The sequence below is a fragment of the Mesoplodon densirostris genome, chromosome 14, assembly GCF_025265405.1.
Source record: "Mesoplodon densirostris isolate mMesDen1 chromosome 14, mMesDen1 primary haplotype, whole genome shotgun sequence".
Classification (NCBI taxonomy): Eukaryota; Metazoa; Chordata; class Mammalia; order Artiodactyla; family Ziphiidae; genus Mesoplodon; species Mesoplodon densirostris.
In genome coordinates this window covers 34,101,088-34,115,295 of record NC_082674.1, presented here as the reverse complement: position 1 = coordinate 34,115,295, position 14,208 = coordinate 34,101,088, and positions in this window count along the sequence as shown.

Here is a 14,208-nt window from a genome sequence, read left to right as displayed (position 1 = left end):
TATGGTGGGGTAACCTTATTAGGATGGCTTTCCAGGAACAGGCTCTCTGGAAGGGTATTGGAAAAGAAGTCTGGCTTCCAGTTAGGTTGAGATGGAATGCTGGATGAGTAGTTTGGGTTTTATTGTGTTAAAAAATTGGGAGCCATTGAAGTGCTTTGTTTTGTTTGTTTGTTTGTTTTTTTGTAGCAGGTGAGTGACAATGATCAGGTCTGTGCTTTAGAAACATAATTCTGGCTCTAGTATGTCTGAGGGGTAATGGGGAGGGAGACTGCAATAGTCTACAGGAGAAATGATGAGGGCCTTATACAGGGAGGTTGGATGCAGGAGAGGAAGTGGGTATGGGAGATGTTGCTGAGGAATAATCTACAGATTTTAGCAACTTATCAGATGTAATGACTGAACCTGGGATAGGCCAAGCTTAGATTAGCTTTGAAGTCCCTTGGGAGCCTGGGTGACCTGGAAGATGGACAGACTAGGGACCTGTGGTTGTTAAATGATTAATTTGTATCACTTCCAGGTCAGTGGTGGGAAAGGTTAAGGGAAACTGGGTGAAACAGAAAACTACCACAAGCTCCAGTAAAGATCCCTGGATCTGTAACTCTGGATGGGGGATGGGGAGATATGGCGCTCACACTGTCCAGCTACTCTGGGAGATGAAACATGAATTTCCAGCCCTCCCATTTCTGATCAAGGTAAGAATCAAGGTCAAGGTCTGTCCCCATTTAGTCTTCCCTTTCCTCTCCAGTAGCCTGTCGAAGCTCAAAGCCTTGTCCAACTTTCAGCAGTCTTTGAAGGAGGAGTCATCTCATACAACCAAGGGGAGGATGCTTCTCCGGTGTCTGATGCAGTGCCAGCCCCAGAGTCCCAGCCCCAAGTTTACCCACCAACACCAGGGGGCAGGCACACCTGTCAGCCAGGAGTAGGCATATAGAACTCAAAGAAGTAATGTTTTGGATTATTATTCTTTTTCCCTTTTTCCTTTGGTTCCACTTACCATCATTATCTAATCCTTCAATAAGAAGTTCTTGAATGCCTACCAATTGCATGGGGTGAGAGCATCCTTTTAACAGTAATTAGACATTGCCCTCAAGGAACTTATGCTAGACTTTTACGTTGCTTGATACCCTTTCCTGTCTGTTAATAGAAGAAGAACTGCCCTGGGAAAGTTAATAGTTGATCATTGGCATTATTTCAGGCTAGAGCCTGCCATCTATAAATATAGTCTCCCTTATTTTACAAATAAGAAACAGGATCAGAGAGGAGGTCAGACAACTCAAGCCAAAATTGGGTTTAGAACCCATGTTTTTCCAGCTCTGTCTTTTGAAATTACTCTTTGTCTCTCTGAAGCTGAAAACCCCAGAATAAATTATCACAAAAATATTCTAGCATAAAATCTCTTTTTTGGGGAGTGGTGTCAAAGAATAGTAACACTAATTTGATTTATTTTAGTTTTGAAATATTTTAATTGATTTTTTGTTTGTTTGTTTGTTTGTTTGTTTTTGCGGTACGCGGGCCTCTCACTGTTGTGGCCTCTCGGGCTGCGGAGCACAGGCTCCAGATGCGCAGGCCCAGTGGCCATGGCTCACGGGACCAGCCGCTCCGCGGCATGTGGGATCTTCCCGGACCAGGGCACGAACCCATGTCCCCTGCATCGGCAGGCGGACTCTCAACCACTGCGCCACCAGGGAAGCCCCTTAATTGATTTTTGACAGATAAGAACTGTACATATTTAAGGTATACAATGTTATGTTTTGATAATGTATACATAATGAAATGATTATCACAATCAAAGTAATTAACATATCCATTACCTCCCATAGTTACCTTTCTTTTGCATGTATGTAATGAGAATAATTGAGATCTACTCTCTTAGCAAAATTCAAATACATAATGCATTGTTATTAACTACAGTCACCATACTGTATATTAGGTTTCCAGAACTTACTCATCTTGTAACTGATAGTTTGTAACCTTTGATCAATATCTCCCCTTTTCACTCACCTCTAGCCTCTGGTAGCCTCCATTCTACCCGCTGTAACTATGAGTTCAACTTCTTTTTTCCTTTTTTAAAAATTCTATACCTAAGCGAGATCGTGCAGTATTTGCAATATTTGTCTTTCTATATTTGGCTTATTTCACTTAACACAGTGTTCTCCAGGTTCATCCATGTTGTCCCAAATGGCACGATTTCCTTCTTTTTTTTTTAAGGCTGAATAATATCCTATTTTATTTGTATACAACATTTTCTTTATTCATCTGTCAGTGGACACTTCAGTTTCCATATCTTGGCTACTGTGAGTAATGCTATAATGAACATGGGAGTGCAAATATCCCTTTGAGATAGTGATTTCATTTCTTTTGGATATATACCAAGAAGTAAGATGGCTGGATCATATGGCTGTTTCACTTTTTGAGGAATCTCCACACTGTTTTCTGTAATGACTGTACCAATTTACATTCCCACCAACAGTGCACAAGGGTTCCCTTTTCTCTACACCCTCTCCAACCCTTCTCTTCTGACTTAATAATAGCTATCCTAGTAAGTGAGAAGTGACATATCATTGTGGTTTTGACTTTCCTAGCAAAAGCTCTTAATGATGAAGGATAATTTTTCTTCTCACTCCCTGTCAGTGCACATAGCTTGATGAGACAGAAGCATGAGTTGAAACAGATGAGGAGGATGGAGCAGTACATTGTGTGGGTGAAGTAGAGATAGTGGAGAATTGCTCTGGATGCAGAGACCCATCAGATACAACACTGAAGCCTGTGGACAGGGTGGTATCTAGAAGGATGTGCTTTAAGAAAATGGTTGGCTCTTAGAGTGAAGGTAGTTGGAGGAAGATTTTTCATGTTTGTCTTTTGTTTGTCTGTAACTGTTAATTTTCCTAGAATAAACATGCTTTGTCTTGTTGCTTTGCTACTCTGCATCCATTCTCCATGCTCCAATCAGTTTTATTTCACTTTTTCTCTGGGAGAATGCCTCTCTCCCTGAATCTCAGTTCATATGCTTTGGGTAGGAATCACCTCTGCCCCTAATCTCCAGCATTGGGGGAGGCATGGATTCCTACAGGTCTTCACATTCTTGGTCACATTCATTGTTTCTGAGATGGACTCATGAGTCAGTAAAATGTAAAAGGACATTTTCTGTAACTTTGAGATGAGAGTCAAGCTCTCTTGGTATTGTACTTGAACATGAATACTCTCACTAGACCCCTCTGTGGGAATGTGAATTACCTCCCTAAAGGTAAAAATTATTAGGCATTAGTTGATGGTTTTGTGAGCTCTGTGAAAGAGGATGAGAGAAAATTGAAATCATATTCTGTGAGACAGGCTGGATACCTTCTCAAGTAGAAAATGAGCATTTTCTCTTCAAGTGGATTCAATATCAAAATACCTGGGCAATCCTGGAATGCCCTCAGGCAGTTGCACCAGGGCCTATCCTAGGCTAGTGCTTAATATAGTTTGTTTTAAAGAGATAATACAAATCCCCTTTCCCACACAGTCATTCACATAAACTCTGACACAAATTCTTTATTAAGACTGTTCAATGTAGATGCAGGTTTTTAGCCCATAGGAAATCAGGTCTGTGCCTTAGGGAAATTTCAGAGTTTTTTTGCAAAAAGTATTATGGATTCAAAAGTATCTAGTGAGAAAACTTTAATGCTGAAGAAAAGGAGAACTGTGGACTAGCCGAGCTCTTCTCTTTAATCCAGATAGCTTCTTTTTCTGTATCTCTTTTTCATCTTGGTGTTCTTACAGTTCTCAGATGCCCATATCCTCATGGAACCTCCTAGAACCCAAATTATAATCTTGAAATGCCAGTTTTTGTTAAAAGAAACTCAAGTTCTTGAAGAAATGATTAACCTTAATTCAGGGTCAGCATAACATATTGGGTTCTCTAGAAGCAAAGCCTGAGAAAGGGATTCTGGTGCTTGTGATTTATCAAAAGAGTGCCCTTTAGGAAAATTTATAAGGGAGAAAGTGAATCAAGATAGGGAAGGGAAAGAGTTGAAAAGTCTCAGGTAAAGTCTGATCCATTTGTGTGGGGGGGGGGACAAGAGCTTCAGAGCATAGATCACATGCAGTGTCAAAAGATGAGAACCAGCCTTTAATACCCCTGAATCAGTTGCTGGCAGTGGGTTGCCTTATATGTGTGTGTGTGGGAGGGAACATAATTTCCTATGCTAGGCAACTCCTATCAGCCAAGTATAGTTCTCAGGAGAAGTAGGGCAGCTGTTAGTCATTAGCAGTTGTCCTTATCCACATAGGATGCCATAACAGAGTACCATAGACTGAGTGCTTATAAACAATAGAAATTTATTTTTCATAGATCTGGAGATTGGACGTCCAAGATCAGAGTACCAGCATGGTTGAATTCTGTTGAGAATCCTCTTCCCAATTGCAGACTGCTGGTTTCTGACTGTATCCTCACATGGCAGAGAGCAGAGAGAGGAAGCAAGCTCTCTCATTCCTTTTATAAGGGCATTCATCCCATTCATGAGGGCTCCACCTTCATGACCTCATCTAGTCCCAGTTCCTTCTCAAAGGCTCTACTTCTTAATGTCATTACATGGGGGTGTAGGTTTTCAACATATGAATTTTTGGGGGACACAAACATTCAGTCCATAACAACAGCCAGCACTCACAGCAGCTGTGGGATGGCTACATAGCCCTATACAAGAAATCTGGATGGGGCACCAATAGCATCTCCTCGAGGTAGGAGATATACAGTGTGAACGTAACAACTTGTAATGTAAAGCAAGGAAGCTAATGAAACTTACTGGGTTTGTGCTAAAAGAACTCAGGAATCACCTTGAATAGGCTTCCACTGACCAAGATGAGATTGGTTTCAAACATATAAAATGTTAAGAACCATGAGTTTATAATGATTATACAACAACAACAAATTAATAGCCTTACTGGTCACCTGGTATGTAAAGGGAAAGAAGCAAGCATTTGTTCTGCCCTTCCTTGAAGAACTGTATTCAGGTAACCAAACAGTTGATAAAAGAAAGTTCTTCTTTAAGAATAATTCCAGGTAACAAATTGAGAAGGAATAATAGACTTAGACTATTACTACTTTCAACTCCTAATGTAATAGTGAATCTGTTGAAGAGATGATCATGGCTAAAACCATTAAATGAAAAGTTGACTGGAAACCCATAATTGATGGATCAGATTGAAAACAGCTAAACCCACTGATCAATCTTACGAGCACAAAAAGACAGACAAGCAGACATCATGTGCTTATGGATATTGTGTAATAGGAAGCACACAGCATCACATATAAAATAAACTTGCTGCACCCCCTCAAATCAAACTCAAATCTAATTGAGCTTCTGTATCCAACTACCAGTTTATAGAAAATACAGGGGATGGAGAGACATATTAAATGACATTAACGAATTAGCAAAATCTGGAAAGAAGGGAATTCCATAGGACAAATGATCTCGTTTCTTCAATAACTGCATTGTTAAAGGAAAATAAGGGAGGAAAATAGAACATATAGAGTAAAAGAGATTTTAGAGGCATATCAAACAAATGAAATGCATGCACCTTATCTGGTTCCTAATTTGAGAAAATCAACCACCACCACAACAACAACAACAAATTTGTGGGATGACTGGGGAAATTTTAATATTTCCTGGATAGTTAATTATAGTAAGGATTAAAAAACTTTAAGTTGTGATGATTGTAGTTTTGTTAGAAAAAAAGTGTGTGTATATTGGAGATAAATACTGAAATATTTATAGATAAAATGATGTATCTTGAGATTTGCTTCACAATAACCCACGGTAAGAGAGAGGTAAATGTGGGTATGAATGGAACAAGATTGGCTATCAACTGACAATATTGAAGCTGGGTGAAGGATACCTTGAGATTTATAATATTATTAGTTTAATTTTATATGCATTTGGAATATTCCATAATCATATAAATGAAAATAGACTCCAAAAGGATTGTAGTTTTAAATGTGAAAGGTAAAACAATAAAGCTTCTACAAGATATAATAGGAGAAAATGAATATGACCTTGAAAAGAGAGCACTAACTACAAAATTTGGATTCTTTACTCATTAAAATAAACCATTAAGAAAATACAATAGCAACACATTGAGTGGGAAAATATATTTGCAATATGTATTACTGACAGATAACTCATATTAACATAAAACAAAATACTCCTACAAATCAATGAAGATAGAAAAATAGACAACTCAAAAGAAAGTGGACAAAAGACTTGAATAGGCCCTTTACAAAAAAGGATATCCAGTGTCCAATAAAGAGGAAAAGTTGCTCAACCTCATTAATCAAGTAGGAAATGCCAATTAAAATCATAATGGGGTGTTTCTTTTCCTTTCATATTTCTTTTTCGTGCTTTAAGTCCCCTATGGGCTCTGGGTGAACAATTAGTAATTAACACAGAACTTTTTAAATAAAATCACTCATGAGACTGATTCATTTCTTTTCTCTAGCTTTATGAGATACTACATAATGCAATATTTCTACACACCTGCCAGAAAGACTAAAATGAAAAAGACTGACCATTACTAATTCTTAGCAAAAATGTAGAACAACTGGACCTTTCACATGCTGCTGGTGGGAGGTATAAATTGGTGCAACCCCATTGGAAAATTGACAGTGTCTATAAAAGCTGAATATATCAATACATGCATAACTCTCTGACCTAGCAATTCCAGTCCTGGGTATACATACCCAACTGAAATGTGTATAACTATGCACAAACTGTTTAAGAATGTTCATTGCAACCTTATTATTAATAGCATCAGGTCAGAAACAACCCAAATATCCATCAATAGAAGAATGAATAAATAGTGATATATAGTACTATGCTCTAATAGAAAAGCAGTAATCACTTTTTCATCTTCCCTACACAAAAAGTGACAGGACCAATCATAGGTTTCCAAACTTTTAGTGAATATTAGTAGTCAGTAATTTACTGGGAGACATTATATGTACCCACAAACAGCACCACAGAAAATATCCTTTGGACAATAACAAGAAGAAGTTTGAACAAAGCCTTCTATACACTGCCAGTTTCATCCCTCTGGTTGGGTCCTTTAGGTAGGAAGTAGGTGCTTAAAGCAGAAATGGTTCTTCATCATCATTATTACTTTTTAATGTCTCCTTGTGTTCATAAGATTTTGAAAGTAATAGAGTTGTATTTCCCCTCTCTTATGGTTGTGGAAAGAATTGACTTACTAGGCAGAGGCACTACATTTTATTTTCTGGGGCTTTTTTCCCCAAGTCTGTTGACATCCACCCACTAAGAAGAATAGGAGTTTGTTTTTTGCCATTTCTTCTGGAGAAATTTCTGGAAGGCAGATAAAATTGAGGTGTTCCAAGCTAGTCAGACACCTACCTGTCTAATATGACTCAGTTTAATATTTTATTCCCATACTTCCAATGTCCTCTTAGGTCTCCTGGCTAAATGCATTCATAGCACTTATCACAGTTTTTATTGTTTGGCTAGGTGATTATTTATTTAGGGTCTGCTAAGGCAGCAGTCCCCAACCTTTCTGGCAGCAGCGACTGGCTTTGTGGAAGGCAATTTTTCCATGGACTGGGGTTGGGAGAGGGATGGTTTTGAGATGATTTAAGCGCATTACATTTATTGTGCACTTTATTTCTATTATTATTACATTGTAATATACAATGATATAATCATACAACTCACCATAATGCAGAATCAGTGGGAGCCCTGAGCTTGTTTTCACTTGCCACTCATTGATAGGGTTCTGATATGAGTCTGCAAACAATTGATTTATTATGGTCTCTGTGCAGTCAAACCTCTCTGCTAATGATAATTTGTATTTGCAGCCGCTCCCCAGCGCTGGCATCACCACCTCAGCTCCACTTCAGATCATCAGGCATTAGATTCTCATAAGGAGCAGGTGACTTAGACCCCTCGCATGTGTGGTTCACAGTAGGGTTCGTGCTCCTATGAGAATCTAATGCTGCTGCTGATCCGACAGGATAGGGAGGAGGTGGAGCTCAGGTGGTAATGCGAGCAATGGGGAGCGGCTGTAAATACAGACAAAGCTTCGCTGGCTCGCTGCTGCTCACCTCCTGCTGTGCAGCTCGGTTCCTAACAGGCCATGGACCAGTACCGTGGGGACTGGGGGTTGGGCCCCCCTGTGTTAAGGTCCATGAAGTTTGAGATCACGTCTATTTTGCCCACTGCTGGCTCTCCAGTGCCCAGTGAAGTATTTCATACATAGTAGGTGCTAAATTATTTGTTGAATGAAATCGTCTCATTGGACTAACCCCCAAAAATCAGGCCAGTTTTATGCTGCAATTCAGAATGGATTTATTCTTATTCTATACACAAATCTAAGAAGCTTGCTTACCTGGTTTCCAAATCCGCAATTGATCAAAAGTAAGATTCATATATAAATCACAAATTTATATCTATATCCATGTCTATATTTCAGGTATTGGGTAGGAAGTGAAATTCCTAGATTTAATAAAACTTGGAAAGAAATCTCCTATTATACAAAACTTATTGACTTGGTTATATTTTCTACGTTGCAATATAAAGCATCTATGGTTTTCACTGTCTTATCGTTTCATGCTCATTGTTGAGGATAAACCCTCAACATCAGTAAGCTTCTGCTAATCCCAATAATGCACACCTTGGGATGCATCATGATTCTGGGGTCAACCACTTAACCAATTTTTGAATTTCTCTTCATCATCCAGTAACATCAGTATCACCTCTTGTGAAAGAAGAATCACAAGCTCAACTCCAGGTCTACTGAGTCAGAATCTGCATTTTATCAAGACCCCCAGATGATGTGTATTCATAGTATAGTCTGAGAAGCCCTGCTATAGACCATCTTCAGCACTCTTGATTATGTTAAAGTTACTGCATTTTGGACAAGCCCATTTCATCTTAGCAGATTCTTAGAAGGATGATACTGAGCTGAAACCTGGCCTTTTATTACTTCCCCACTTGTTCCTGGTTTCACATCCAGGTCCTTATACTAGTCTGCTTCATTTTTTTTCATGACAGTTCTTCAAAGATCTCAAAGCAGCTTACCCTCCTTGAGGGTTTTCCAGGCCAGCATCTCTTAGAACTTATATCAGGGAATATCAGTTTTATAAAATGTTCTGTGGAAACAAATGGTTCAGTGCTACATAAATTACAACTATGTTTGATTTTGGCAAGTTTCATTTGAGGCTCTGAGAAGTAAGGAAAACAGCTTAATTTTGCTTAATCCAATTTTCCCAAACTAAGTTGTTCAGGAAAACTTTTCCATGCATGTAACACCTAGTAACATCTTCAAGAATTGAAGAAGGAATTTTGGGAAGTGTGGCTCTCAGCTGGAGCCTCTTCAGGTGCTCTGTGGCAGGCTAAATAATGGTTATCTAGGTTCAAAGATATCTAAGTTCAAATCCCTAAAATCCATGAGTGTTACCTATATGGTAAAAGGGACTTTGTGGATATGATTAAATTAAGGATCTTGAGATGTGGAGATTATACTAGAGTATCTTGCTGGGCCCTAGATGTAATCACAAGTATCTCTATAAGGGGGAGGCAGAGGGAGATTTGACTACAGATGCAAGTAGGAGATGTCACACTGGAAGCAAGAGGTTGGAGTGATATGAGGAAAAGGTCCCTAGCCAAGGAATGCAGTAGGCCTCCAGGAGCTAGAAAAGACAAAGAAATGGACTCTCCCCTAGAAGCCTCCAGAAGGTACTAGTCCTGCTGATGTTGTGCTTTAGTCCAGTGAATGAGATATTGGACTTCTGGTCTCTAGAATGGTAAGAGAATCCATCTGTGCTTGATTAAGCTACTGTTTGTGGTCCTTTGTTATAGCAGCATAGGAAACTAATACACTCATCATATCACTGCCTACTCAAAACCTGCAGTGACTTTCAGTTACCCTTCGGAAAGAGAATCCAAGCTCCTCACTATGGCCTGCAAGTCTGCACCCAGTCCCACAAACCCTTCAGTCTGAGTCCTACCACTCTCTCTTGTCATGGTGTTTGAATTGCACTGCTCTTCTTTCTGTTACTTGAACCTGCCAAACTCAATCCTGTTTCACAGCCTTGTACTGCTAAGCTTTCTAATTTATTTGTTGACCTATTTATTGTCTGTTGTTCCAGTCCTCCGAGGAGATGAGAGCCTGGCACATAGTCAGTACTTAGAAGACATTTGTTGTTGAATGTATAAATGGATAACCGAATATGGATGTGGTTTCAACTTTCTTCGCCAGCCTGATTGCTTCCTTTGGATTATTTACTGCTTGATTTATGTCTTTAAAATTATAATTCCCAGGCCTGACTCCAATCTTATGGACCTGATATGACCATTGTCAAGCATAGCAGAGATATTTCTTGCGAGCTTTAGGGAGCTTATATTTCACATTTTTGTGTCTGAATTATTTTATAGTACTTTTTTTAAAAAGGAGGAAAGTCTGGGGACTTCCCTGGTGGCGCAGTGGTTAAGAATCTGCCTGCCTATGCAGGGGACACGGGTTTGATTCCTGGTCCGGGAAGACCCACATGCCAGGGAACAACTAAGCCCCTGCACCACAACTACTGAGACTGCGCTCTAGAGCCCACGAGCCACAACTGCTGAGCCTGCTCACCTAGAGCCTGTGCTCCGCAGCAAGAGAAGCCACTGCAATGAGAAGCCCACGTACCACAATGAACAGTAGCCCCCGCTTGCTGCAGCTAAGGAAAGCCCACGGGCAGCAGTGAATACCCAATGCAGCCGAAAAGAAAAAAAAAAAGGAGAAACCTTTCGTTTAAAACCAAACTCAGATGGTATTAACGCTGACATCTTCCCTAGACATCCTGCCTAAAGTTGTTAACTACCTCCCACCTACATTCCCTGTCTCCTTTTCTGCTTTATTCTTCTTAATAGTCGTCACTAAAATCCCATATATTTTACTTATTTTTCTTTTTTGGTGTCTGTCTGACTACACTAGAAAATAAGTTTTTTTTTTTTTTTTTTGAGGTACGCGGGCCTCTCACTGTTGTGGCCTCTCCCACTGCGGAGCACAGGCTCCGGATGCGCAGGCTCAGCGGCCATGGCTCACAGGCCCAGCCGCTCCGCGGCATGTGGGATCTTCCCGGACCGGGGCATGAACCCGTGTCCCCTGCATCGGCAGGTGGACTCTCAACCACTGCGCCACCAGGGAAGCCCAGAAAATAAGTTCTATGCTGACAAGGAGTTTGCTTTTTTTAAAAATCTGCTGTATTCCAGTGCCTAAAGAATGAGTAGCACAGAGTAGATGGTCAATAAATGCATATTAAGTGAATGAACGTGTGAGTAAATTAACCAGCTGAGTTTATTCACCCAAATGTTGGCTAGAAATTAATTTCAAAATTATTATTCTTTTTCATTATTTCCGGGAAGAAGGATTTTTAAGAAAATTCATTTTCTCTTTTTCCCAGATTGTATTTCTCTCTTTCACGTGCTGTTTGGTGTAGCTAATTAGTGGGATGTGAGCAGAGGAATTATGCCTCCCTCCCACGTCAGCTCCATTAAACCTCCCTAACCTAATTCTCTCTGCTCTTTACCCTCCTGGCTGTGTGTGACATGGATGCCAGGACGACATTGAATGCCACGTGTTGAGGCTGGCAGAGTCTCTCTCAGTCTGGGGCCCTGTACAGTTTTGTGGAACCAAACAGGAAATGCCTTGAACTGTTTATGTGCAGGAGAAACTAGACTCCTATTGCATGTAGGCTGTTATACATCTTTGGGTGTATTTGTGGCAACAGTGAGTCTACCCTAACAGATAAATTTGTGCAAATAAATACTCTTAACCTATTAAAGCAGTTAACATACAAAAAAGGCTAAGACAGATGAAGGATAGTATTTTCATTATCATCTTTATTTTTCCTGCGTCCTATCTTTTTTTTTTTTTTTTTTTTTTTTTGCGGTACGCAGGCCTCTCCCTGTTGTGGCCTCTCCCGTTGTGGAACACAGGCTCCGGACGCGCAGGCTCCGGACGCGCAGGCTCAGCGGCCATGGCTCACGGACCCAGCCGCTCCGTGGCATGTGGGACCCTCCCAGACCGGGGCACGAACCCGTGTCCCCTGCGTCGGCAGGCGGACTCTCAGCCACTGCGCCACCAGGGAAGCCCCGGCCTGCGTCTTATCTTTGAGGTCCTTGGTTACACATGACAATTTGAGGAATGGGTTGTTGGACAACTAGGTTACCCCTAAAGGATACCCTTAAAACCACTTATTCTCCCTTTGAGGTAGCAGAAAGCAATATCCCTGCTTTAGCATTTCTTTCTCATCAGAGTGATTTATGGAAGCCTCTCAATTCCTGGGATTGCAGCAATGTTTGGCTGTTCCCCAGATGCCAATACATGTCTTTAAAGAATCAATGGCCTTGCAGTTCCCCTCACATGCACCCTCATTTGCAAAGGCATGTGTAAGCACTGTGAACCCCAGACGCCCTCAGTGAAAAATCAAATCAACGATCTGGTGTGTTCAGCAAACATAGATGGAGGAGGTTAGATGCAGAATAGATGGGGCCCATTATAGCTGACACATGCACTCTTCACCTACAATATTGCACAAACATGCAATGTGTAACTCAGAGTATATTTATGACTTTTCCATTGTTTGTTTTCCACAGTAACCCATCAGATGGGTTGGCACATATTATAGTTTCTAGTTTGTGGGGCGAACTGAGATTCAGAGGAATTAAGGAGAGCACCCTCTTCTGGGGTAACAAGCTCCCATGGGAGAAATGGGGCCACACCATCAGATGGGGTGACTAGCATGTCTTGCATGAACATTCCCTTTTATTGGGAAAGAGGGATAGGACTAGGGTCAAAGCAGGGAAGAAATGGATGGGCTTTAAAGGGATGTGGACATCCTGAAATCATAAGCAGCCTTTATGTGTACCTGTGTGCATTTTACTGGAGAGAGTCCATAGCCTTCAGCCAATTTTTTAAGGGGCTAGAAACCCTCAAGTAGTTGAGAACCATTGTTCAGGTGTTCTGTACCTGTAGACTGTCTTGGGCTGTACAGAGCAACTGATATCCAAAGCCTTACTGTGGGGAAATAGTGCTTTTGTATAAGAGGAAAGGGGCACAGATTCTTCTTAGACAGGATTTATATGTGCCTTATGGATATTTATTGCACAAAACAATATGAATACCAATTCCTGTAATCCCAGAGAATTCCTCTGGCTCCACAGTGATCAGATGTACTATTTTGCCAAAAAATAATAAAGATAAGCTTGCCATTTTAAGAAGAAAATGCTTAGCATTAGCAAAATCCTGTAGATCTATTCCAGGTAAGGTGTATAAGACTCAGAAAGCTTTTATTTTGTACACTGATGTTTATACAGTGGAAAGGTTGGCTTACCAAGTTACCAAAGGGAGCCACAGTTGCTGGGGCATCGATTAAGGGAAATAGGGACTTAGGCAATTATTTTATAAGCATTTCTTTGCTTAGAATTTCAGAAGGGTTGACAACTTACAACTCTGGCTACCAACATGCCTATCCTAGGGACACTTCACACATTTTCTGAACCAGGTGCTTAGCCAAGCGTAGACCATGAATGAAACCATTACCCTGAGAGGGTACTGTGCTCAGGGCCCAGGGTCTGTTGAGGGAAAGATTGTGAGAGAAAAGAGAAATAGTCCTGAGAGTTGCCCTATATTTGGGGAAATTATAACGTTCACTCTCTTGTCTTGAAAGTAAACATTAAGCTTTGCGTAGTCACCAAGGGCAAACCCTGAAGCCAGTTGCTGACACCAACTGGTTGTTTTGTATTTTGGCCTTAGGATTTGACTCTAGGGGAGCTCCTTTTCTTAGCTGAGAAACAAAGTAACTGAATTTTCAGCACAGTGTTGATTCTGGGAAATCATTTTGGTTTGTACAATTTGGGGTTCTGAGCACAGAGTATAATCAGAGTGGCAGTGATGGGGTGAGGAACCCCAGGAAGCTGCCCATTCTTGTTGTCTCTTGTCTATGTGTTTTAGTAAGAGATTAGAATGTCCTAGATGTCATCCCATGATTGCTGGCAACATAGCGACTGGGTCTAATTTTCCACTCAGGATGTAAAAATATGTTCAAGAAACTGAAGTGAAATGGAAAACATGAAGAAGCTATCTTCTTTATATTCCCCCCACCACCTCTTCCTTCACTCTTTACCCACTGATTGTAAAAATGCTCATCTCAGCATTCATCTCTTTGCCTTTCTGGAACTT